The following is a 23955-nucleotide window of genomic DNA, read 5'->3' on the forward strand; positions in this document are numbered from 1 at the left end:
ATCTTAGATCTAGGGACTGTATCGTAGGCTTTTGCTAAATCTACAAAGGCAATGTATAGCTCCTTCCCTATTGCCATAAATTTCTCCATTAGTTATTCTAAAATAAATAGGTTATCTGTACATGACCCGTTCTGCCTAAACCCACCCTGGTCTTCCCCAGTATGGTGACCAACATTTTGTCTAATTTTTTTCAAACATTATCTTGCCAAATAAGCGGCTCATTGTGCAGTGGACACTAATGCCTCTGTAGCAGTTTGTGTCTTTTCTACTCCCTTTCTTCAAAAGAGAAACCATATGTGACTTTTTGCCGGCCGGAGTGGCCGAGCGGTTCAAGGCGCTACAGTCTGGAACCGCACGACCGCTACGGTCGCAGGTTCGAATCCTGCCTCGGGCATGGATGTGTATGATGTACTTAGGTTAGTTAGGTTTAAGTAGTTCTAAGTTCTAGGGGACTTATGACCACAGCAGTGGAGTCCCATAGTGCTCAGAGCCATTTGAACCATTTTTGTGACTTTTTCCATTCTGAGGGAATTTCTACCCCTTTACAACAGTTGATCATCAGGCAGGTTATTCGATTCTTCAGATATCTTCCTCCAGCCTTCAATAATTCAACAGAAATGTTTCCTGGACCAGGTGATCGGCAATTCTTCATTTTAATTAGTACACAATTCATTTCCTTTATTGTAATGTTTATATTTCGATAAGTTACTTACATCTGCTCTTCATTCCCTTGCGTGTAATATGGTCTATCTTCAGTTAAAAGGTCTGCATAATGCTTTTTCCATTCCTTTAAGGGAATTACGTTGTCTACTCCTTTGTTTACTTGTGTTTTCTTCGTACAGGTAATTATCCTCCATACTTCTGTTGTTTGTGATCCACCTATTAGACTCTCAATTTCAATACATTTCTGTTCCCACATCTTGTTCTTTTCTAATTTAGTTCTGTTTCTTAATTCGTAATTTATTGTCTGGTAGTTTTGCCTGTTCTGTAATGATTTAGTTGAGAACCATTTTTTGTAGAGATTTTTCTTTTCCCTAACCAACATCTTCAGGTCATCAGACATCCCTGGAGGAACCCGCTTACCTAGACTCTTCCTCTCAGTCCCTAGTACCTCTAGAGAAATTTTTGTAAGTGCTTTTTTAATATTTTCATATTCTACTTTAACATTGCCATCTCCTGGAATCAGAATTAGTTCATTTTCAAATCCACGTTGAAATAAATCCTTGATACCGAACTGCTTCAGGAGAATGAACTTATACCTTGTCTGCTCTAATTTCTCAAGATTTCTGTGGTCAACCACTTGTCCAGTTGTTGATGGTTTTCTCCTAAATGGGTATGTCAACTAAGAAGTCATCAGACCCACAGTTGGCTGCCGGAATATAATCATGACTGACGATGTTGTTGGGTCGACATGGCAACACATAGGGATGCTCTACTGCGGAACACCAAGTTCAGCACTGTACGCAGAACGGTGAGCTTCAAAACACTTGTGTCTGCGACAGCACTGTACCCTGTCGTCAGATCTTCCACAGATCGCCGCCTATCCTGCTTTAGAGAGCGGGAAAGCCCCCGATCCCTATCTACATCTACATCTACATGACTACTCTGCAATTCACATTTAAGTGCTTGGCAGAGGGTTCGTCGAACCACAATCATAATATTTCTCTACCATTCCACTCCCGAACAGCGTGCGGGAAAAACGAACACCTAAACCTTTCTGTTCGAGCTCTGATTTCTCTTATTTTATTTTGATGATCATTCCTACCTATGTAGGGTGAGCTCAACAAAATATTTTCGCATTCGGAAGAGAAAGTTGGTGACTGAAATTTCGTAAATAGATCTCGCCGCGACGAAAAACGTCTTTGCTGTAATGACTTCCATCCCAATTCGCGTATCATATCTGCCACACTCTCTCCCCTACTACGTGATAATACAAAACGAGCTGCCCTTTTTTGCGCCCTTTCAATGTCCTCCGTCAATACAACCTGGTAAGGATCCCACACCGCGCAGCAATATTCTAACAGAGGACGAACGAGTGTAGTGTAAGCTGTCTCTTTAGTGGACTTGTTGCATCTTCTAAGTGTCCTGGCAATGAAACGCAACCTTTGGCTCGCCTTCCCCACAATATTATCTACGTGGTCTTTCCAACTGAATTTGTTCGTAATTTTAACACCCTGGTACTCTGTTAAATTGACAGCCTTGACAATTGCACTATTTATCGAGTAATCGAATTCCAACGGATTTCTTTTGGAACTCATGTGGATCACTTCAGACTTTTCATTATTTAGCGTCAACTGCCACCTGCCACACCATACAGCAATCTTTTCTAAATCGCTTTGCAACTGATACTGGTGTTCGGATGACCTTACTAGACGGTAAATTACAGCATCATCTGCGAACAACCTAAGAGAACTGCTCAGATTGTCACCCAGGTCATTTATATAGATCAGGTACAGCAGAGGTCCCAGGACGCTTCCCTGGGGAACACCTGATATCACTTCAGTTTTACTCGATGATTTGCCGTCTATTACTACGAACTGCGACCTTCCTGACAGGAAATCACGAATCCAGTCGCACAACTGAGACGATACCCCATAGGCCCGCAGCTTGATTAGAAGTCGCTTGTGAGGAACGGTGTCAAAAGCTTTCCGGAAATCTAGAAATACGGAATCAACTTGAGATCCCCTGTCGATAGCGGCCATTACTTCGTGCGAATAAAGAGCTAGCTGCGTTGCACAAGAACGATGTTTTCTGAAACCATGCCGATTACGTATCAATAGATCGTTCCCTTCGAGGTGATTCATAATGTTTGAATACAGTATATGCTCCAAAACCCTACTGCAAACCGACGTCAATGATATAGGTCTGTAGTTCGATGGATTACTCCTACTACCCTTCTTAAACACTGGTGAGACCTGCGCAATTTTCCAATCTGTAGGTACGGATCTATCGGTGAGCGAGCTGTTGTATATGAGTGCTAAGTAGGGAGCTATTGTATCAGCGTAATCTGAAAGGAACCTAATCGGTATACAATCTGGACCTTAAGACTTGCCCGTATCAAGCGATTTGAGTTGCTTCGCAACCCCTAAAGTATCTACTTCTAAGAAACTCATGCTAGCAGCCGTTCGTGTTTCAAATTCTGGAATATTCCATTCATCTTCCCTGGTGAAGGAATTTCGGAAAACTGCGTTCAATAATTCCGCTTTAGCGGCACAGTCGTCGGTAACAGTACCATCGGCACTGCGCAGCGTAGGTATTGACTGCGTCTTGCCGCTTGTGTACTTTACATACGACCAGAATTTCTTCGGATTTTCTACCAAATTTCGAGACAATGTTTTGTTGTGGAACCTATTAAAGGCATCTCGCATTGAAGTCCGTGCCAAATTTCGCGCGTCTGTAAATTTTAGCCAATCTTCGGGATTTCGCATTCTTCTGAACTTCGCATACTTTTTCCGTTGCCTCTGCAACAGAGTTCGGACCTGTTTTGTGTACCACGGGGGATCAGTTCCATCTCTTACCAACTTATGAGGTATGAATCTCTCAATTGCTGTTGCTACTATATCTTTGAATTTGAGCCACATCTCGTCTACATTTGCATACTCAGTTCGGAAGGAATGGAGATTGTCTCTTAGGAAGGCTTCTAGTGACACTTTATCCACTTTTCTGAATAAAATTATTTTGCGTTTGTTTCTGGTGGATTTGGAAGAAACGGTATTGAGCCTAGCTATAACGACCTTGTGATCACTAATACCTGTATCAGTCATGATGCTCTCTATCAGCTCTGGATTGTTTGTGGCTAAGAGGTCAAGTGTGTTTTCGCAACCATTTACAATTCGCGTGGGTTCGTGGACTAACTGCTCGAAATAATTTTCGGAGAAAGCATTTAGGACAATCTCGGAAGATGTTTTCTGCCTACCACCGGTTTTTAACAGGTATTTTTGCCAACATATCGAGGGAAGGTTGAAGTCCCCACCAACTACTGTATAACCGTATGAGTGGGTTATTTATTTGTTACGAGACTCAGATTTTCTCTGAACTGTTCCGCAACTATATCATCGGAGTCTGGGGGTCGGTAGAAGGAGCCAATTATTAACTTAGCTCGGCTGTTAAGTATAACCTCCACCCATACCAATTCGCACGGAGTATCTACTTCGACTTCACTATAAGATAAACCTCTACTGACAGACACAAACACTCCACCACCAATTCTGCCTACTCTATCTTTCCTGAGCACCGTCTGAGACTTCGTAAAAATTTCTGCAGAACTTATTTCAGGCTTTAGCCAGCTTTCTGTACCTATAACGATTTCAGCTTCTGTGCTTTCTATTAGCGCTTGAAGCTCAGGGACTTTCTCAGCACAACTACAACAATTTACAACTACAATTCCGACTGTTCCTTGACCCAAGCACGTCCTGTATTTGCCATGCACCCTTTGAGATTGCAGCCCACCCCGTACTTTCCCGAGGCCTTCTAACCTAAAAAACCGCCCAGTCCACGCCACACAGTCTCCGCTACCCGTGTAGCCGCCAGCTTAGTGTAGTGAACTCCTGACCTATTCAGCGTAACCTGAAACCCCACCACCCTATGGCGCAAGTCAAGGAATCTGCAGCCAACACGGTCGCAAAACCGTCTGAGCCTCTGATTCAGACCCTCCACCCGGCTCTGCACCAAAGGTCCACAGTCGGTTCTGTCAACGATGCTGCAGATGGTGAGCTCTGCCTTCATCTCGTAAGCAAGACCGGCAGCCTTCACCAAATCAGATAGCTGCTGGAATCCAGAGAGAATTTCCTCAGATCCAAAGCGACACACGTCATTAGTGCCGACATGTGCCACCACCTGCAGCTGGCTGCACCCTGTGCTCTTCATGGCATCCGGAAGGACCCTTTCCACATCAGGAATGACTCCACCCGGAATGCACACGGAGTGCACACTGGATTTCTTCCCCTCCTTAGCCGCCATATCCCTATGTTCTGTGATTAGGTATGGACGTCTAACTTCTTGTCGCCTAGTTTTGGTTTCAGCATTCTTCAACCACTTTCCACAGATGCTCGCAAGAGCAGCATCCGAGCAGCCGACCAGCTTCGCCGTTTCCTAGATGTTCACTCCCATGCTATGGGCCACAACGATCTGGCTTTTGTCGAAATCGCTTAAATCGGCGGATTTCCCCTCTTGCGCCTCTTATTGTCCCTAGAATGATTTCCAGTTCAGCTCTGTTCCGCTCATATACTTTTCTTAGCCCGCTACTATCCCTCAGCAACCCCAGACAGCATACAACCTCACGGTGGGCCGTGGTCGTAATGCTCTGGCTATCAGTGTATTCACTCCAAAAGAACTGTGCCCACGGAAAGACCAAGTCTTTACACAGACAGTCACAAAGTGAAACTGTCAATATTAAATGAGTCATGATTGACAACAAAACACTCTGAAATCTCTAGCTAAACGAATCGGATTCCATCAGTTGCGCTGCAACTACTGTTCATAACTCAGCTTACCCCTGCCTGGTTACTCTCTTCGGCTGCTGATACCAATGTCAACTTCCTGCTCTGACTGCAACAGTCCTCTTCGAGTGTCCTACTTCTGAGTTTTATTCGGGTTTCAGCTTCGTGCCAGCAAATCCCTGACATAGCGTGTTGTCGGAGGCACCCACCATCTCATTGGCTCCAATTGTGCACTATCCTCAGGAGGCCGAATGGAGAAAGGGAGGGGTCTGCCATTGGATCATGTCTCAGGCCTGCTATAGGTTCTTGAAGACGTATAGGTGCCCCTTACGAAGACTGACTACCTTTACCCCTCCCTTCGCTAGCTCCTTATCTGCAGTTATATCACTCTTATATTTACACCTTATTTTATGTAACCTCCCTCCAAGGTCTGTCTGTTGTCGTACCTAGGTGACCAGTACCCTTGTATCGTAACTTTCCATTTATGTTTCGAACTCACAAGACTTGCCATTTCCTGCGTGTGCTACAGTAGCAAGATGAGTGGTTTTGTGGAACAGAACCTGTTAACAAAGAATATAAATATATATGCAGGGAAATCTTTATGAAGGTATTTGTCTCGACGCCAGCCTTATACGGAAGTGGAAGATGAACGATGAACAATTAAGACCTAAAAGTTTGAAATGCGGTCCTACAGATGAATGTTGATGATTAGGTGGGTAGGTCGAGACACTAATTGAAAGGTACTGAAACGAATTTGGGAGAAGAAAATAAATTTATGGTACAACTTGGCTAAAAAATGGGCTTGACAGATAGGAGGCATTGGTGAATTCTCAATTTGGTGATGGAGGCAAGAGTGGTTGTGTTTGTGAGGGCGGGAGACCAAGGTATGACCACAATAAGTGGGTTCAAATATAAGTTGTTGCGAATGTGAACGTTGTCGTGAAACAAAACTTCAAAATTAGTGGAATCCTCAATATAAAATAATGAAAACTAATCTAATAAAATGCCAGCTATTGTGTACTTAGTAAAAACTATTTAACTGCGTTATGAAAATGACCTGGCATGAAGAGCAATTTCTGACTTGAAATGCCCGAAAAATTAAAATACTGGTCAACTTGGAAGAAAAATAACTGTTTGACATTAACTACACTGTTCACTGTAAATTAATCTCCTGGCTTAGCACATAACCTGATATTTGTGACTACCAACTGTTTCCTCATAAGAATGCAACGTGAGATCTGCCCTGAAATACACTGAAGCGCCAATCAAACTGGTACAGGCACGCGTATTCAAATACATATGTAAGCAGACAGAATACGGCGCTGCGGTTGGCAACGCCTATATAAGACAACAATAGTCCGGCGCAGTTATTACATCGGTTTCTCCTGCTACAATGGCAGTTTATCAAGATTTGCGTGAGTTTGAACGTGGTGTTATAGTCGGCGTAAGAGCGATGGGACACAGCATCTCCGAGGTAGCGATGAAGTGGGGCTATTCTCATACAGAAGTGCAACCCTTCCGCAAATTTCTGCAGATTTCAATGCCATCAACAAGTGTCAGCTTGCGAACCATTCAACGAAACATCATCGATATAGGCTTTCGGAGCCGAAGATCCACTCGTGTATCCTTGATGACTGCACGACACAAAGCTTCAAGCCTCGCTTGGGCCCGTCAACACTGACATTGGACTGTTGATGACTGGGAACATATTGCCTCGAGGGTCGATTCACGTTTCGAATTGTATCGAGCGGATGGACGTGTATGGTTATGGAGACAACCTCAAGAATCCATGGACCCTGCAAGTCAGCAGGTGACTGTTCAAGCAGGTGGAGGCTCTGTAATGGTGTGGGCCGTGTGCAGTTGGAGTGATATGGAACCCCTGATACGTCTAGATACGACTCTGACAGGTCATTCGTAAGTAAGCATACTGTCTGATCACCTGCATCCATTCATGTTCATTGTGCATTCTGGGCAATTACAGCAGGACAATGCGACACCCGATACGTCGAGAATTGCTGTAGAATGGCTCCAGGAACACTCTTCTGAGTTTAAACACTTCCACTGGCCATCAGACTCCCCAGACATGAACATTATTGAACATATTTGGGATACCTTGTAACGTGCTGTTTAGAAAAGATCTCAGCACCCTCGTAGTCTTATGGATTTATGGACAGCCCTGCTGGATTCATGGTGTGACTTCCCTCCAGCACTACTTGAGATATTAGTTGAGTCCATGCCACGTCGTGTTGCAGCACTTCTACGTACTCGCGGAGTCTCCATACGATATTAGTCAGGTGTACCAGTGTCTTTGGCTCTTCAGTGTAAAAGTAACTTACCTGATGCTCAGCATGTTCTTTTGAGTGTGGTGTGCTGATGTTCTCCAAATCATGTAGAAATGATCAAATGAAGCGGCTATAAAGTAAAACGAAATAAAAAAAAATGGTTCAAATGGCTCTGAGCACTATGCGACTCAACTGCTGTGGTCATCAGTCCCCTAGAACTTAGTGAGCACTATGGGACTCAACTGCTGTGGTCATCAGTCCCCTAGAACTTAGAACTACTTAAACCTAACTAACCTAAGGACTTCACACACATCCATGCCCGAGGCAGGATTCGAACCTGCGACCGCAGCAGTCGCACGGTTCCGGACTGCGCGCCTAGAACCGCGAGACCACCGCGGTCGGCTACGAAATAAAAAACAAGCTACTTTCTACGAAGTTTGTTTTTCTTTTTTTTTTTCAGAAACAATCTGCTGTTTGGCTCCATGTGACATAAGGTGCAATGCACACACGACAAAATGTTCAAAACTTTACTGAAAATGATGAAGGAGGGTTATACTTAAAAGAAAGTTGTTCTTGAAAAATTGAACTCTGATTATTGTCTAAAAAGCCTGTACAACATAACAAGTCCCTAACAATTGCGAAATTCTGTCAGTACAACAACTACAGACATTCAAATCAGTTGTATTATTTGTGATACAATGAAAACAAAGACAGCAAATTAACACTTACTATAAATTAATTAGCTATCTGAGAGGTAAAAATTTCCTTCAATTAGTAGTTCTGCAAGCATTGGTTACCTTGAAGAATTCCTCCAAAAAGTCTTCCCCATCAAATAGAAGCAATAAAATAACAAATAAATGTCGTTTGAGGAGGGCCTCCCGTCGGGTAGACGGTTCGTCGGGTGCAACTCTTTCGATTTGACGCAACTTCGGCGACTTGCGCGTCGATGGGGATGAAATGTTGATGTTTAGGACAACACAACACCCAGTCCCTGAGCGGAGAAAATCTCTGACCAGCTGGGAATCGAACCCGGGCCCTTAGGATTGACATTCTGTCACACTGACCACTATTTTTTTTTAATCATTGTGTTTGGTCGTTCCGGACGTCACATGACACCCGTTCAATTTCGTTTGTTGATCCTTCCACTTAGTTTTTTTTTTTTTTTTTTTTTTTTTTTTTTTTTTTTTTTTTTTTTTTTTTTACAGAGGCCAACCAGTTCTCGCTGAGCTACCGTGCCGGCGACCACTCAGCTACCGGGGGCGGACAATAGAAGCAATAACATACGTTTAGAAACAAGTTCAAAATGGCTCTGAGCACTATGCGACTTAACTGCTGAGGTCATCAGTCGCCTAGAACTTAGAACTAATTAAACCTAACCAACCTAAGGACATCACACACATCCATGCCCGAGGCAGGATTCGAACCTGCGACCGGAGCGGTCGCTCGGTTCCAGACTGTAGCGCCTAGAACCGCACGGCCACTCCGGCCGGCTTAGAAACAAGTTTTCGTCTCCATAATGATTTCAGATAATTTCTCTCACACAAACATATATCAAATCACTTTCTCAATAAACTCAACTGCTGGCTGCTGTGCCTGAAATAAGAATGCCCCATCGCTAGACAACTGACTGGTGACCAAGCGCACTAAAGGTTACATTCGGCACTCAAGGACCTTATTCACTACTCGTTTTGTTCCAGTACAGAGAAGTTGGATTTTTTCAATGGCACAGAGTATATGAAAAGCTTACAAGATGAAGAGCCTTGCGCTGAACAGACTGATTTGGACAACTGCGTCAAACCAGTCCTCGGACCGAATACTGCAATGACAAGCCCAAACTCGGATATGTCCTACGCCGTAATCAATACGGAAAGGATAATTCCACTTTACGATCCCTTAATGACGGCGGGAAGGAAAACGGGTGGAAGGGAGAGTGGATATAATAACAAGCAAATAAAGTGTAAAAAGGCAATTCTCGAAGTATTGGAGTTAAACGTGAAAACGTGGTGCTGATTTGAGCCATATTTTGGTCGCGCCGCCGTAAGTGAAGAGCGCGCTTTGACCTGATGATGGGCGGCCGCTCCGAAACGCCCCCTTCGTCGGGTGGCGGCTCAGCCGCTGCCGGGGCTGCTCCCGCGCCGCCGCTATCTCGGCCGGCGACTCATCCATCACGCCGTAACGACTCGCACAGTGCCTGCGCCTGCCGCCTCCCCCGCAAAAACCCCGCAGATTGCAGCTCCCGGCCCCGCCCGCTCGATACGCCGGCGTCTCCTTCTTTCAGAGCACGTACGTGCTGCTGCCGCTCCGCGCCTTTAAAATATAATGCGCCGTTTGCTCTTCCTGTCCCGTTAACACTGGAGCAGGGTGAGGTGACCACACTGCCTGTGGGACTTACCACCTGCAGCGTTGTCACACCTTCTTATCTTCTTCCGCGAAAGCATCTATAGGAGATTATCATGTATCTTACCCATTGTCATTAGTAGTTTCTTCCATGAGGCAGTTGTTATGAGAAGACGATGCTCATGAGCTACGTCCTACCATCAAATTATTAAGCACTCGGTGTATATTTATATAGAGACGTATCACAGTTGTTTGTTTATATATCGCAATGTGACTAAGGCGAGAGAGAGAGAGAGAGAGAGACAGTTAATACAGCGCACGACCCAATGTGTCGCAGTACTCAGAGACGAAGCGTGGTAGTGCACTGGTTAAGGGACTGGACTCGTATTCGGGAGAGTCGGGAGTCAAGTCCGTGTCCGGCCATTCAGTTTTAGGTTTTCCGTGGTTTTCCTAAATCGCTAAGGCAAATACCGCAATGAATACCGCAATTCGGTTGCTTTCAGAGTATGTTGATGCATTAGTTCCATGCTTAACAATCACGTGCAAGATCCGTAGGCAATGACTGGAAAGTTGCACAGGTCACACCAACAAAGGAGATAAGAGTAATCCACTAAATTACAGGTCCATATCATCAATGTCGATATTGCAGAAAATTTTGGGATATACATTGTGTTTGAACATTATGAATTACCTCGAAGAGAGCAGTCTATTGACACATAGTCAAAACACGGGTTTAGAAAACATCGTTCTTATGAAATACAACAAGGTCTTTACTCACGCGAAGTGCTGAGCGCTATCGACAAGGAATTTCAAATTGATTCCGTATTTCCAGATTTCCAAAAGGATTATGACACCGTCCCTCACAAAGGGCTTGTAATCAAATCGCGTGCTTATGGACTATAATCTTAGTTATGCGACTAGATTCGTGATTTCCTGTCAGAGAGGTCGCTGTTCGTAGTAACTGACGCAAGGTCATCGAGTAAAACAGACGTGATTTCTTGTGTTCTCCAAGGGAGTATTACAGGTCCACTGCTTTTTCTTATTTTTTATAACCGATTTAGGAGACAATATGAGCAGCCGTCTTTGGTTGTTTTTAGATACTGTCGTTTATCGTTTAGTGAAATCAAAAGAAGATCAAAACAAATTGCAAAACGGTTTAGGAAAGATATCTGTATGGTGCGAAAATTGGCAATTGACCCTAAATAAAGAAACGTGTGAGGTCATCCACAAGTGTGCTAAAAGGAATCCCATAAACTTCGGTTGAATGCTAAATCAGTCAAATCTAAAAGGTGTAAATTCAACTAAATACCTAGGAATTACAATTACGAACAGCTGAAATTGGAAAGAACAAACAGAAAAATGTTGTGGGAAAGGCGAACCAAAGACTGCATCTTATTGGCAGAACACTTAGAAGATGCAACACCTGAGAAATAGGGGAGAGAGTGTCACGGACATGATACGGGAGTTGAGATACGTATCATTTAAAAGCAAGGTGTTTCTCGTTGCGGTGGTATCTTCTCACGAAATTTCATTCACCAACTTCTCCCCCGAACAGAAAATATTTCGTTGATACCGATCTACATAGAGAGGAACGACCGTCATAATAAAATAAGGTAAATCAGAACTTACAGGGGGAGATGTAGGTGTTCGTTCCTGTCATGTGCTATTCGAGTATGGAACAATAGAGAATTATTGTGAAGATGATTCCATGAAGCTTCTGCCAGGCATTTTAAGTGTGATCTGCAGAGAATCCAAGTACATGTAGATATAGATGTTGATGTTTATAAGTGACCCGGCACTTCCGTACCGAACCCAACAAGTAACTTTGTGTAGCAAACTAAGTGATCTGAAACACTAGTTTCCCTGTAGCATCTCCACTATGTTCGCATCAGAAAATGTAACAACTCACGGAATAACCATCGACTTTTTTAAAAAGACTGTAACGTGCTGATTTAATAGAGTAACCATGAATATCTGCAAAGAGATTGTAATAAGCTGATTTAATAATATAACTGCACTGAGATCTTCTGTAGGGTATCACAAATTGTCTCTAGGGCGAAAGTGTCACATCAACTTGTAGCGTGTTTGTTGGGTGTATAGCTGTAGGTGTCGCTGGAGTTTCTGTCGTCTCCCCTGAGTTAATACAGATGGAAGAGATGGAAGATACGGCCTTCGGATATGTACTAACTATTATTGTTCCCTAGCAGATCACTTACCTGCAGATCATCTGTCCCAGGCGTTGGACTATTTTCTTACATCAAGTGTTTCTTCGCCTACTAAAGAATATGTTAACAGAAAGGGAAGCTACAGGCCAGTGAAAGACAATATAGTACAGCAATGCATCTGTTTATAAATGGACACGTAAATGAGAGGTAGCCATGCAACAAGTTTCAAAAATGGTTCAAATGGCTCTAAGCACTATGGGACTTAACATCTGATGTCATCAGTCCCCTAGAACTTAGAACTACTTAAACCTAACTAACCTAAGGACATCACAGACATCCATACCGAAGGCAGGATTCGAACCTGCGATCGTAGCAGCAGCGCGGTTCCGGACTGAAGCGCCTGGAACAGCCGGGCCACAGCGGCCGACTGCAACAAGTTTCCTAAAATGTAACTCACAATAATGGAGCCGCTTGGCGAGCAGTGTACCTGCTGTAGGGCAAATCAAAATAACTAAAGGTCACACGAACAATAACGTCTTCAGAATAAAGACCAGTCTTCAGAGAGAGCGCGGAGAAGAATTAACGTGAATCACTATGATGAAAGAAACCAGCCATGAGTCAAGAATGCGGTCTCAGTGTCAAGGGTCGTACAGCAGAGCCTCTCATTCTACGTGACTTGCAGCGCCTTTATCTTGCAGTGCCTACGTGGCGGCAGCACGGTCGCAGCCACAGTAATTGCGGAGTTCTTCGTAATCCTAAACACCAAGAGCAGCTCGCAGATGGCTAACACAAGACTGCTTCGAAGGTAATGGTAGACGACAACTTGCCACAAAATAGCGGTAACTGCAGCACGATGAACCTTGGGCGCCGCGCGGAGGTGCCGCGCGGTTTGTGGCTCCATGTCACGGATTGCACGGCCCTCCCGCCGGAGGTTCGAGTCCTCCCTCAAGCATGGGTGTGTGTGTTGTTCTTAGCATAAGTTAGTTTAAGTAGTGTGTAAGTCTAGGGACCGATGACCTCAGCAGTTTGGTCCCTTAGGAATTTACACATTTGAAAGATTTAGCCGATAAACTACAGTGGACCTCCGCAGTATGCGGAAAGGTCCTTGTAACCAACCTAACAGTAGTTGGAAGTATAACGTACCTGCTGTTCTGGCCGACTGGAGCGGCCAAGTTTCTGCCTTCAAGTTGGGTGGCCTGAACAGGCGCGGATTCCCAGAACGCGGGAGACTTTGTATGTCACGGCGTGGCTTCAACGACGATTCGAAATAATGGCCAAGAAACCAAGCTACATTTCGCCATCACGGGCGTTTTCTATATTATATAAACGCGGAAAGCCAAAATTATCCTCCTCGTTGCCTCTGTCCCCCTTCCCACCAGCCGATGATCTATGTAGACAATACCTCCGTAGTGTATGTTGACCAGGAAAAATTAGTTTAGTAGGATAAATGCGTAATTGATATTGACAAATCATTTAATTAACTGATTGGTCTAAGTTTCGTATCATTTCACTCGGAATTTTATTGGAAGTTCGAATCTGTGATCAGAATTAAAGTTCAAATCGTTCAAATGGCTCTGAGCACTATGGGACTCAACTTCTGAGGTCATTAGTACCCTAGAACTTAGAACTACTTAAACCTAACTAACCTAAAGACACCACACACACCCATGTCCGAGGGAGGATTCGAACCTGCGACCGTAGCGGTCTCGCGGTTCCAGACTGCAGCGCCTAGAACCGCACGGCCACTTCGGGCGGCTCAGAATTAAAGGATTAATTTTATTTTCTCTCTTCCTTTGTGGTGGGGACTGGTCTGGACTGAACCTGTGGCCTCGCAACGTACGTTATGTGTTTGACAAAATCACTCCGTTACAAGCTTAATGGAGAGACTTTTCCTTTTGCAGTCTAGAAGATAACTTTACAGTACCACTTGTTTTACCTTTTCTGAGGTATATATAGGTAGAAACAAGCATCCGTGTGTAGTAAGCCACTGGGCCTAACTCTTCAAATAACCCTGAACGATTTTATTTAGAAACAATTCCATATACAAGACATGTTGGTACTTTGAGCAATGAGCCGCGCCGGCCGCTGTGGTCTAGCGGTTCTAGGCGCCTCAGTCCGGAACCACGCGGCTGCTACGATCGCAGGTTCGAAACCTGCCTCGGCAATGGATGTGTGTGATGTCCTTAGGTTAGTCAGGTTTAAGTAGTTCTAAGTTCTATGGGACTGATGACCTCGGATGTTAAGTCCCATAGTGTTTAGAGCCATTTGAACCATTTGAAGCAATGAGCCAAACAATATGAACTGAAATTTTATAATTAAAATATCCAGGACAGCAACAGCCACTGGCTTTTATAATTTTACAAAAAATAAAAACTGAGTTACGAAGGTGCAATTCGAACTCCTTTTACACATTGACTAAGTTATCAAACAGAGTTTTGAACAGCCCAGAGACTCGTAAGAACCTATTAACAACCAAAAAAGAAACACTAGTTACTTAAGCAACATAAATCGGAGGCCGGCCATACATGTTTACAGTGAAGGATAGTTCATCTAATTAAACGACTTGAATGCCGCAAATTTCCAATGAAAATTTACAACAAGCAAAAGCGAACATCACGTGTTTCTGAATTATTTGAATTTACTTGATATGCCATTCTGCGTAATATTCAAGAACAAAAGAGCACAGCCAATGTCCCAAGTTGCTTAAACCAATCTCGGTCAAGTTTTACTAAACTCCACAACACTTGACAGTTTAAATACGACCAAGACATTACAAACATCTCAAAGCAGTTTGTTAGTGCAACATTAAAATCACATGACTTCAACATAAAGTTTTTAGTTTAAAATCGTTTCTTAAATTTTAACAACCGAGTATGACAGATTGTTTAACGGCAGGTTGTTTAGAAAGCCAGCTCCTGACGGGCACGAGATATTCAGAAACCGCAATTGGTACAAAATCCACTGGTCCACAAAGGACTTAACTTAGTTCACAAGGACGTAACTTAGTTCACAAGAATAACAGCTCAGAACTCTATAACAAAAGACACAAGTGTAAATACACACACCATATCATCGGAAAGCAGTTATGCATTTATCATCAGAAGTATCCTTGTGACAATTTGCTCCGCATGAAATTGCAAGTAACTGGCTCGCTAATGAACTCCACAAACTGACTGCTAAATGATAAATCTTTGATAGAAAACTAGGCGATGTTGGCCTGCTCATATTAAATCTCGTAAGTGACAGTACGTGTGCCTGCAGGTTAACATACACTGTACATGTATTTAAACCCAAACACTGATACGTTAGCAAAACAGACATTAACATGTAATTCCACAAGTTCATACCAAGAATTGAACAGTAAATTTAGTATATCAGTTAAAGAATAAGCTTCGGCGGACGATCGCTATTAAGTTGAAACACAATCAATGTGTTCCCTTTGAGCCCAGCATAACATAGCTCCAATTAAGGCAGTTAGAAACGGAAGATCACCATTCATCCGAACAGACTGAGGGGATGAAGGTAGCCACCAAGGTTTCGCAGCACACTGCGGTACTTACTCCCCACACCGCGTCTTCCCGTCTAACCTGTGCTCGTCTCACGCTGATTCTACACTGTTAGCCTCGCTGTCTGACCATACCCGTCAAAGTCAGCATGGGCGTGGCAGCGTTCACGAGACAGCGGCTGTTCCGATTTAACTATCCGTCGTTCTCGAAGAGCCAAAACCTCTCCTTCGCACTCATCCGCAGCCTTCAGTTTGTCTCTTGCCCTCGTGTGCACAATGTCGACGCACCTGCAGGAAGCACAACTGCCCTGCAAGCCATGGTGGGTGGCGCCGTATCACGGCGTGGTTTGTACACCTAAGGCAGCTGCACAAATGCAGAACAGCGAGATGTTCCAAAGTAACGGCAACTATTATTCATTATAAACTGAGATATATGTTCAAGGTCACAAAAACAAATTACCTTTACACTCACATCCTGTTAAATTATTACTTAACTCTATAAGATCCTCTGACTATTCCACAGATGTATGATACAAATTTCAAGAAGACTCTCTTATATACACTCAAGAGCTAAAGAAACTGGCACATCTGCCTAATACCGTGTAGGGCCCCCGCGAGCACGCACATGACGTGGAATGGACTCGACTAATGTCTCAAGTAGTGCTGGAGGGAACTGACACCATTAATCCCGCAGGATTGTCCATAAATCCGTAACAGTACGAGGAGGTGGAGATCTCTTCTGAACAGCACATTACAAGGCATCTCAGATATGCTCAATAATGTGCATTTCTTGGGATTTTGGTGGCCAGCGGAAGTGTTTAAACTCAGAAGAGTGTTCCTGGAGCTACTCTGTACCAGTTCTGTACATGAGGAGTGTCGCATTGTTCTGATGGGATTGCCCAAGTCCATCAGAATGCACAATGGACAGGAATGGATGCATCTGACCAGACAGGATGCTTACGTACGCGTCACCTGTCAGAGTCGTATCTAGACGTATTAGGGGTCTCATACCACTCCATCTGCACACACCCCACACCGTTACAGAGCCTTCACCAGCTTGCTGACATGCAGGGTCCATGGAATCATATGGTGTCTCCATATTCGTACAAGTCCATCAGCTTGATACAATTTGAAACGAGACTCGACCGACGAGGCAACATGTTTTCATTCATCAGTAGGACAGTGTCGGTGTTGACGGGTCCAAGCGAGGAGTAAAACTCCGTGTCGTGCAGTCATCAAGGGTACACGAGAGAGCCTTCCACTCCGAAAGCCCATATCGATGATTTTTCGTTCAAGGGTTCGCACGCTGAAATTTGCTGATGGCCCAGCATTGAAATCTGCAGCAATGTGCCGAAGCGTTGCACTTCTGTCACGTTGAACGAATCTCTTCAGTTGTCTTTGGTCACCTTCTTGCAGGATCTATTTCCGGCCGCCGCAGCGTCGGAGATTTCATGTTTTACCGGATTCCTGATGTTCACGGTACACTCGTGAAAAGGTCGTACGGGTAAATCCCCACTTCATCGCTACCTCGGAGTTGCTGTGTCCCATCGCTCGTTCACCAAGTTCAAACTCACTTGAATCTTGATAACCTGCCAATTGTAGCAGCAGTAACAGATCTAACAATAACAGATCTAACAACTAAGCCAGACACTTGTCGTCTTATATAGGCGTTGCCGACCGCGGAGCCGTATTCTGCCTGTTTGCATATGTCTGTCTTTGAATACACATGTCTATACCAGTTCCTTTGGCGCTTCAGTGTAGTTAATATTATTCAATAACTTGGAATAAAACAGCTGGGTTAATCACTGTCCAGTCACACTAATGTGACCACCTGTCAGAAGCCCGAATAACCGCGTTTTGCAGCGACGACCTCTGCGAGACGTGTATGGAGACAGTTAATGAGATTCTGGAAGATACCGACAGGGACTTGGAGCCACGCTGGCTCCCATGCCGTGGCCAGCGACGCTAGGTTTTGAGCATCCATGGCGCGAACAGGCTGATCGAGGTGGTCCCACAGATTCTCAATTGAGTTTAAATCCGTGAAGTTTGGTAGCCAAGAGAGTACAGTGAATTCTTCCTGGTGCTCTTGGAACAACGCACGTACACTGTGAACTATGAGACTTTGTCCTGCTGGTAGATGCCACCGTGCCGAGGAAAAACTAATTGAATGTAGGGATGGACATGGTCCTCAAGGATAGATGCTTACTTGAGTCGTTTCATTCCGCCTTCCAGAATAAAGAGACCACCCAGGGAAACCCATGAAAACGTGCCCCAGACCATAATGCTCTCTCCTCGTTGCGAGGTGTTTGCTTTCAGACGTTTCACGGCGTAAACACCAAGGACCATCTGTCTAGTGGAGCACAAGGAGTGATTTACCTGAAAAGAACACCTGTCACCATGCAGTGGACATCCAGTTGCGGTACTGGGGTGCAAATTTCATCCTTCATCTCCGATGGACAGCAGTCAGCATGGGTGCATGAACCAGAGGCCTGCTGCAATGGCCCTTACATGTACATCAACATATCTGCTCCACTAGCCAGCAAGCAGTGTGTGGCGGAGGGCACAATTCACCCCTCTCCACCTTCTGTTCCACTCGCGGATCGCGCGAGGGTAAAACGACTGTCTGAACGCCTCAGTACGACCTCTAATTTCCCATGTCTTTGAATGGTGATCATTGCACGATTTGAAAGTTGGTGGTAATAATATATGCTCTACATCCTCGGCAAAGATCTGATTTCGGAATTTGGTGAGCAGCCCCTTCCGTTTAGCGCGTAGTCTATCTGCAAGTGTGTCCCACTTCAAGCTTTCAATGAGATTTGTAACGCTCTCGCGATGGCTGAATGTACCAGTCACGTATCTTGCCGCTCTTTTCTGGACCTTCTCAATCTCTTGCATCAGACCCAACTGGTAAGGGTCCCATACAGACGAACAATACTCTAAGACTGGACGAACTAACATATTGTAAGCAATTTCCTTTGTTGAAAGACTGTATCGCTTCAGGATTCTACAAATAAACCGGAATGTAGAGTTCGCCTTCCCCGTTACTTGTGTAATCTGATCATTCCATTTGAGATCATTTCGAATAATCACACTCAGATACTTGAAGGATGTTAGCGCTTCCAAAGACTGGGCGTTTATTTTGTACTCGTACATCAATGAGGTTTTTCGCCTTGTTATACGCTGGAGTTTACACTTACTAATATTGAGAGATAACTGCCAGTCATCACAACACGCATTTATTTTCTGCAAATCCTCATTGATTTGTTCACAACTTTCGTGTGATACTACTTTCCTGTAGACTAGAGCATCATCGGCAAACAGTCTAATGCCGCCGTCAGTACCATCAACCAGATCGTTTACGTAAATCGTAAAAAGCAGCGGACCTATTACGCTGCCCTGGGGCACACCTTAAGTTACGCTTGTTTCTGTTGAAGTTACCGCATTCAGGACGACATACTGCTCCCTGTCTGTTAGAAAACTTTCTATCCAACCGCATATGTCATGGGACAGACCGTAAGCGCGCACTTTTTGGAGCAAGCGACAGTGCGGAACTGAGTCGAACGCCTTTCGAAAGCCGAGAAATATGGCATCAACCTGGGAGCCGGTATCTAGAGCCAGTTGTATATCATGCACAAAGAGGGCCAGCTGTGTCTCGCATGACCGCTGTTTCCTAAAACCGTGCTGGTTTCTGCAGATGAGCTTCTCAGAGTCTAGAAAGGTCATTATGTCTGAACACAAAATATGTCCCATGATTCTACAACAAATCAAAGTCAGTGAAATTGGCCGGTAATTGTGTGCAACGTACGTTGAACCACCGTTGAGGAGACACTGTTGTTAGATCATTGTTTCATCTAGGCAGCTCGTTGCTCAACAAAAAAATGGCTCTGAGCACTATGGGACTCAACTGCTGAGGTCATTAGTCCCCTAGAACTTAGAACTAGTTAAACCTAACTAACCTAAGGACATCACAAACATCCATGCCCGAGGCAGGATTCGAACCTGCGACCGTAGCGGTCTTGCGGTTCCAGACTGCAGCGCCTTTAACCGCACGGCCACTTCGGCCGGCCGTTGCTCAACGGTTGCACGTCTGTTCGCCCGTACACATATCCACAGTCGCCTTTCATCCGTGTCATCCATAACCTGTAGTGTACCACAGTTCCCTGGGAGCCGGTTTCGGGTAGTCCAATGTTGCACCGTACACTTTATCCGTGGCGGCATGCGAACAGCTTACAAACTTAGCCATTTCAGAGATTCTTCCACCCTTGGCCACTTCCGCGTTACGACAACGACTGTGGTGTTTTAGCGTGCCTCCGACACGCCTTATATATCGTCCATTGCTAGCGCCGCCCCTATCGTCTGTGCGTGGTTGTTGCACATTGACGTCGAACACAGGCGGCGCTCACAGTGTGACTGGACCTTATACAGACCTATGCAACAGATTAGCATTTCAATGTAACTGCAATGCCATCTATCTTCTGCATGTAAGTAAGGATCAGGCAAAAAGTCTCTAATTCAGAAACTGCATTTCACCGTTGGTGGTTTGTAGAAAGTCTGTAATGCCTCAGGTAAACAAGAGAAAAGTCTACCGGTCGTTATCAGAAATCGACAGCGACAGGACAATGACGAAACAGCCGAAAACCGAAGTAAACATTAGTAGTGTAGAATATTACACTAGTGTTGTGTTTTTTCATTCATAAAGTAAATGAAAGTAATTACATTTCCAATTTTTCTACTCAAATCCTCTTTTAAATTGAACGGTGGATGGAAGGCGAGCGCATTCACCTTGCTGTTCAGTGGACCTCGCCCCGCTTAGAGAGCGTAGACGACTGTGGCAACATCGTAGGCAACCAGCGCAACAAGGTAGCAACGCGTTGCTGTCTCCCTCAAACTGATTATTTGTCTGTGATGTGTGTGCAAATACTCTTTAGCATTTCGGGTCGCATGCTGACAGTTTCGTTATCGGAAAGAGGGCAACACACAACGCTAGATGTAAAACGTTTCTTAGTTTTCTTGTACTCCAGGTGCATCCAAGAGGCGTCTCTTGCGCTTAGAGATACAAAGAATGGAGAGTGCATTAGCTTCCATGATAAGTCTAAGATCCACACTAATCTCTAGCGCTACTGCGGACGTTCGACATACAGAAGTTATCTAAATTTGGAATGAATTTGCAAGTTGGAACTATACTACTGGCCATTAAAATTTCTACACCACGAAGATGACGTGCTACAGGCGCGAAATTTAACCGACAAGAAGAAGTTGCTGTGATATGCAAATGATTAGCTTTTCAGAGCATTCACAAAAAGGTTGGCGCCGGTGACGACACCTACAACGTGCTGACATAGGAAAGTTTCCAACCGATTTCTCATACACAAACAGCAGTTGACCGGCGTTGCCTGGTGAAACGTTGTTGTGATGCCTCGTGTAAGGAGGAGAAACGCGTACCATCACGTTTCTGACTTTGATAAAGGTCGGATTGTAGCCTATCGCGATTGCGGATTATCGTATCGTGACATTCCTGCTCGCGTTGGTCGAGATCCAACGACTGTTAGCAGAATATGGAATCGGTGGATTCAGGACGGTAATGCAGAACGCCGTGCTGGATCCCAACGGCCTCGTATCACTAGCAGTCGAGATGACAGGAATCTTATCCGCATGGATGTAGCGGATCGTGCAGCCACGTCTCGGTCCCTGAGTCAACTGATGGGGACGTTTGCATGAAAACAACCGTCTGCACGAACAGTTCGACGACGTTTGCAGCAGCATGAACTATCAGCTCGGAGACCATGGCTGCGGTTACCCTTGACGCTGCATCACATACAGAAGCGCCTGCGATGGTGTACTCAACGACGAACCTCGGTCCACGAATAGCAAAACGTCATTTTTTCGGATGAATCCAGGTTCTGTTTACAGCATCATGATGGTCGCATCCGTGTTTGGCGACATCACGGTGAATGCACATTGGAAGCGTGTATTGGTCATCGCCATACTGGCGTATCACCCGGCGTGATGGTATGGGGTGCCATTGATTACACGTCTCGGTCACCTCTTGTTCGCATTGACGGCACTTTGAACAGTGGACGCTACATTTCAGATGTGTTACGACTCGTAGCTCTACCCTTCATTCGATCCCTGCGAATCCCTAAATTTCAGCAGGATAATGCACGACCGCACGTTGGAGGTCCAGTACGGGCCTTTCTGGAAACAGAAAATGTTCGACTGCTGCCCTGGTCAGCACATTCTCCAGATCTCGCACCAACTGAAAACGTCTGGTCAATGGTGGCCGAGCAACTGGCTCGTTACAATACGCCAGTCACTACTCTTGATGAACTGTGGTATCGTGTTGAAGCTGCATAGGCAGCTGTACCTGTACACGCCATGCAAGCTCTGTTTGACTCAATGCCCAAGCGTATCAAGGCCGTTATTACGGCCAGAGGTGGTTGTTCTGGGTAATGATTTCTCAGGATCTACGCACCCAAGTTGGTGAAAATATAATCACATGTCAGTTCTAGTATAATATATTAGTCCAACGAATACCCGTTTATCATCTGCATTTCTTCTTGGTGTAGCAATTTTAATGGCCAGTCGTGTATTATGGCGAGTCAAAGTGATATGACCATTTGCTGAATAGGGTGTTGGTCCACCTTTAAACAATGCAAAAAAGCAGAGATTATGCATGGAATACACCCGACAACTCCTTGGTTGGTATCCAGAGATATGTGATATGTGGCACAAGAGTACTACGCTCGGGTTATGTAATTCTCGGAAACTTCGGGCCAGTGGTACGTGGGCGCGGAGCTACCGCCTGATAGCGTCCTAGATGTGTTCCAGTGGTTCAGATCACTTGACTTTCTTGGCTAAGACATCAAAATGAGTTCACTATAAAGCTCTTAAAACTACCGTACCACGATTCTGAACGACAGTTACCCTGCTGGAAATGTCATCGCCAATGGGGAAGATATCAAGCATGGACGACGGTAATGTTACGAGGGCCGTTCAGAAAGTAACCTCCGGTTGATTTAAGAAAATACACCAAGTTAAATAAAAATATTTTAATATATACATCTTACAACTACATCTTTGCACTACTTTTTTACATAGTCTCCATAGCGATTGAGGCACTTATCGTATCTCTTCACAAGCTTTGAAATTCCTTCTGCATAAAAATCACCCGCTTGTGCCTGGAGCCAGCCTGTGACCGCATCTTTGAGCTCTTCGTCGTCATCAAACCGCTGTGACCCGAGCCATTTCTTCAAATGCATGAAGAGGTGATAATCACTTGGCGCCAGGTCTGGGCTGTAAGGTGGATGGTTGATAACGTCTCACTTGAAGGACTCAAGAAGGGCCGTTGTTCTGCGAGCAGAGTGAGGACGGGCGTTATCGTGCAAAAAAACGATACCGGAAGTCAGCATACCACGGCGTTTGTTCTGTATAGCCCGTCGTAACTTTTTTATTGTTTCACAGTACACGTCTTGATTAATGGTCGTACCACGTTCCATGAATTCAACCAACAACACCCCTTTGGCATCCCAAAACACCGTTGCCATCAGTTTTCTGGCAGAAAAATCTTGCGAGGCTTTTCTTGGTTTGGTAGGCGAATTTGAATGTGCCCACATCTTTGATTGTTCTTTTGTCTCAGGGTTCACGTACTTAATCCAGGTTTCGTCACCGGTCACGATTCTGTTTAACAATGGTTCTCCTTCGTCCTCATAACGTGACAGAAAGTCTAATGCAGAGGCCATTCTTTGAGTTTTGTGGTGGTCGGTAAGAATTTTGGGCACCCATCGTGCACAGAACTTACGGTAACCCAATCTTGCTGTCACTATCTCGTACAAGAGAGTCTTAGAAATCTGTGGAAAACCAGTAGACAACTCCGACATTGAGAAACGTCGATTTTCACGAACTTTTGCATCAACTGTCTGAACGAGTTCGTCAGTCACCAATGATGGTCTACCACTCCTCTCTTCATCATGAACGTTTTCTCGTCCACTTTTAAATAAACGTACCCATTCACGGGCAACTCCTTCACTCATAACTCTTGGTCCGCACACGGCACAAAGCTCACGATGAATAGCTGCTGCAGAATATCCTTTGGCTGTAAAAAACCTTATGACAGCACGCACTTCACATTTGGCGGGGTTTTCTATTGCAGCACACATTTCAAACTGCCACAAAAATTAAACTAGCGCAGGTACGACGTTCACTCGACCACGGCTTGATGCCGACTGACC

Source organism: Schistocerca piceifrons, chromosome 3 (genome assembly GCF_021461385.2).
Source record: "Schistocerca piceifrons isolate TAMUIC-IGC-003096 chromosome 3, iqSchPice1.1, whole genome shotgun sequence".
Lineage (NCBI taxonomy): Eukaryota > Metazoa > Arthropoda > Insecta > Orthoptera > Acrididae > Schistocerca > Schistocerca piceifrons.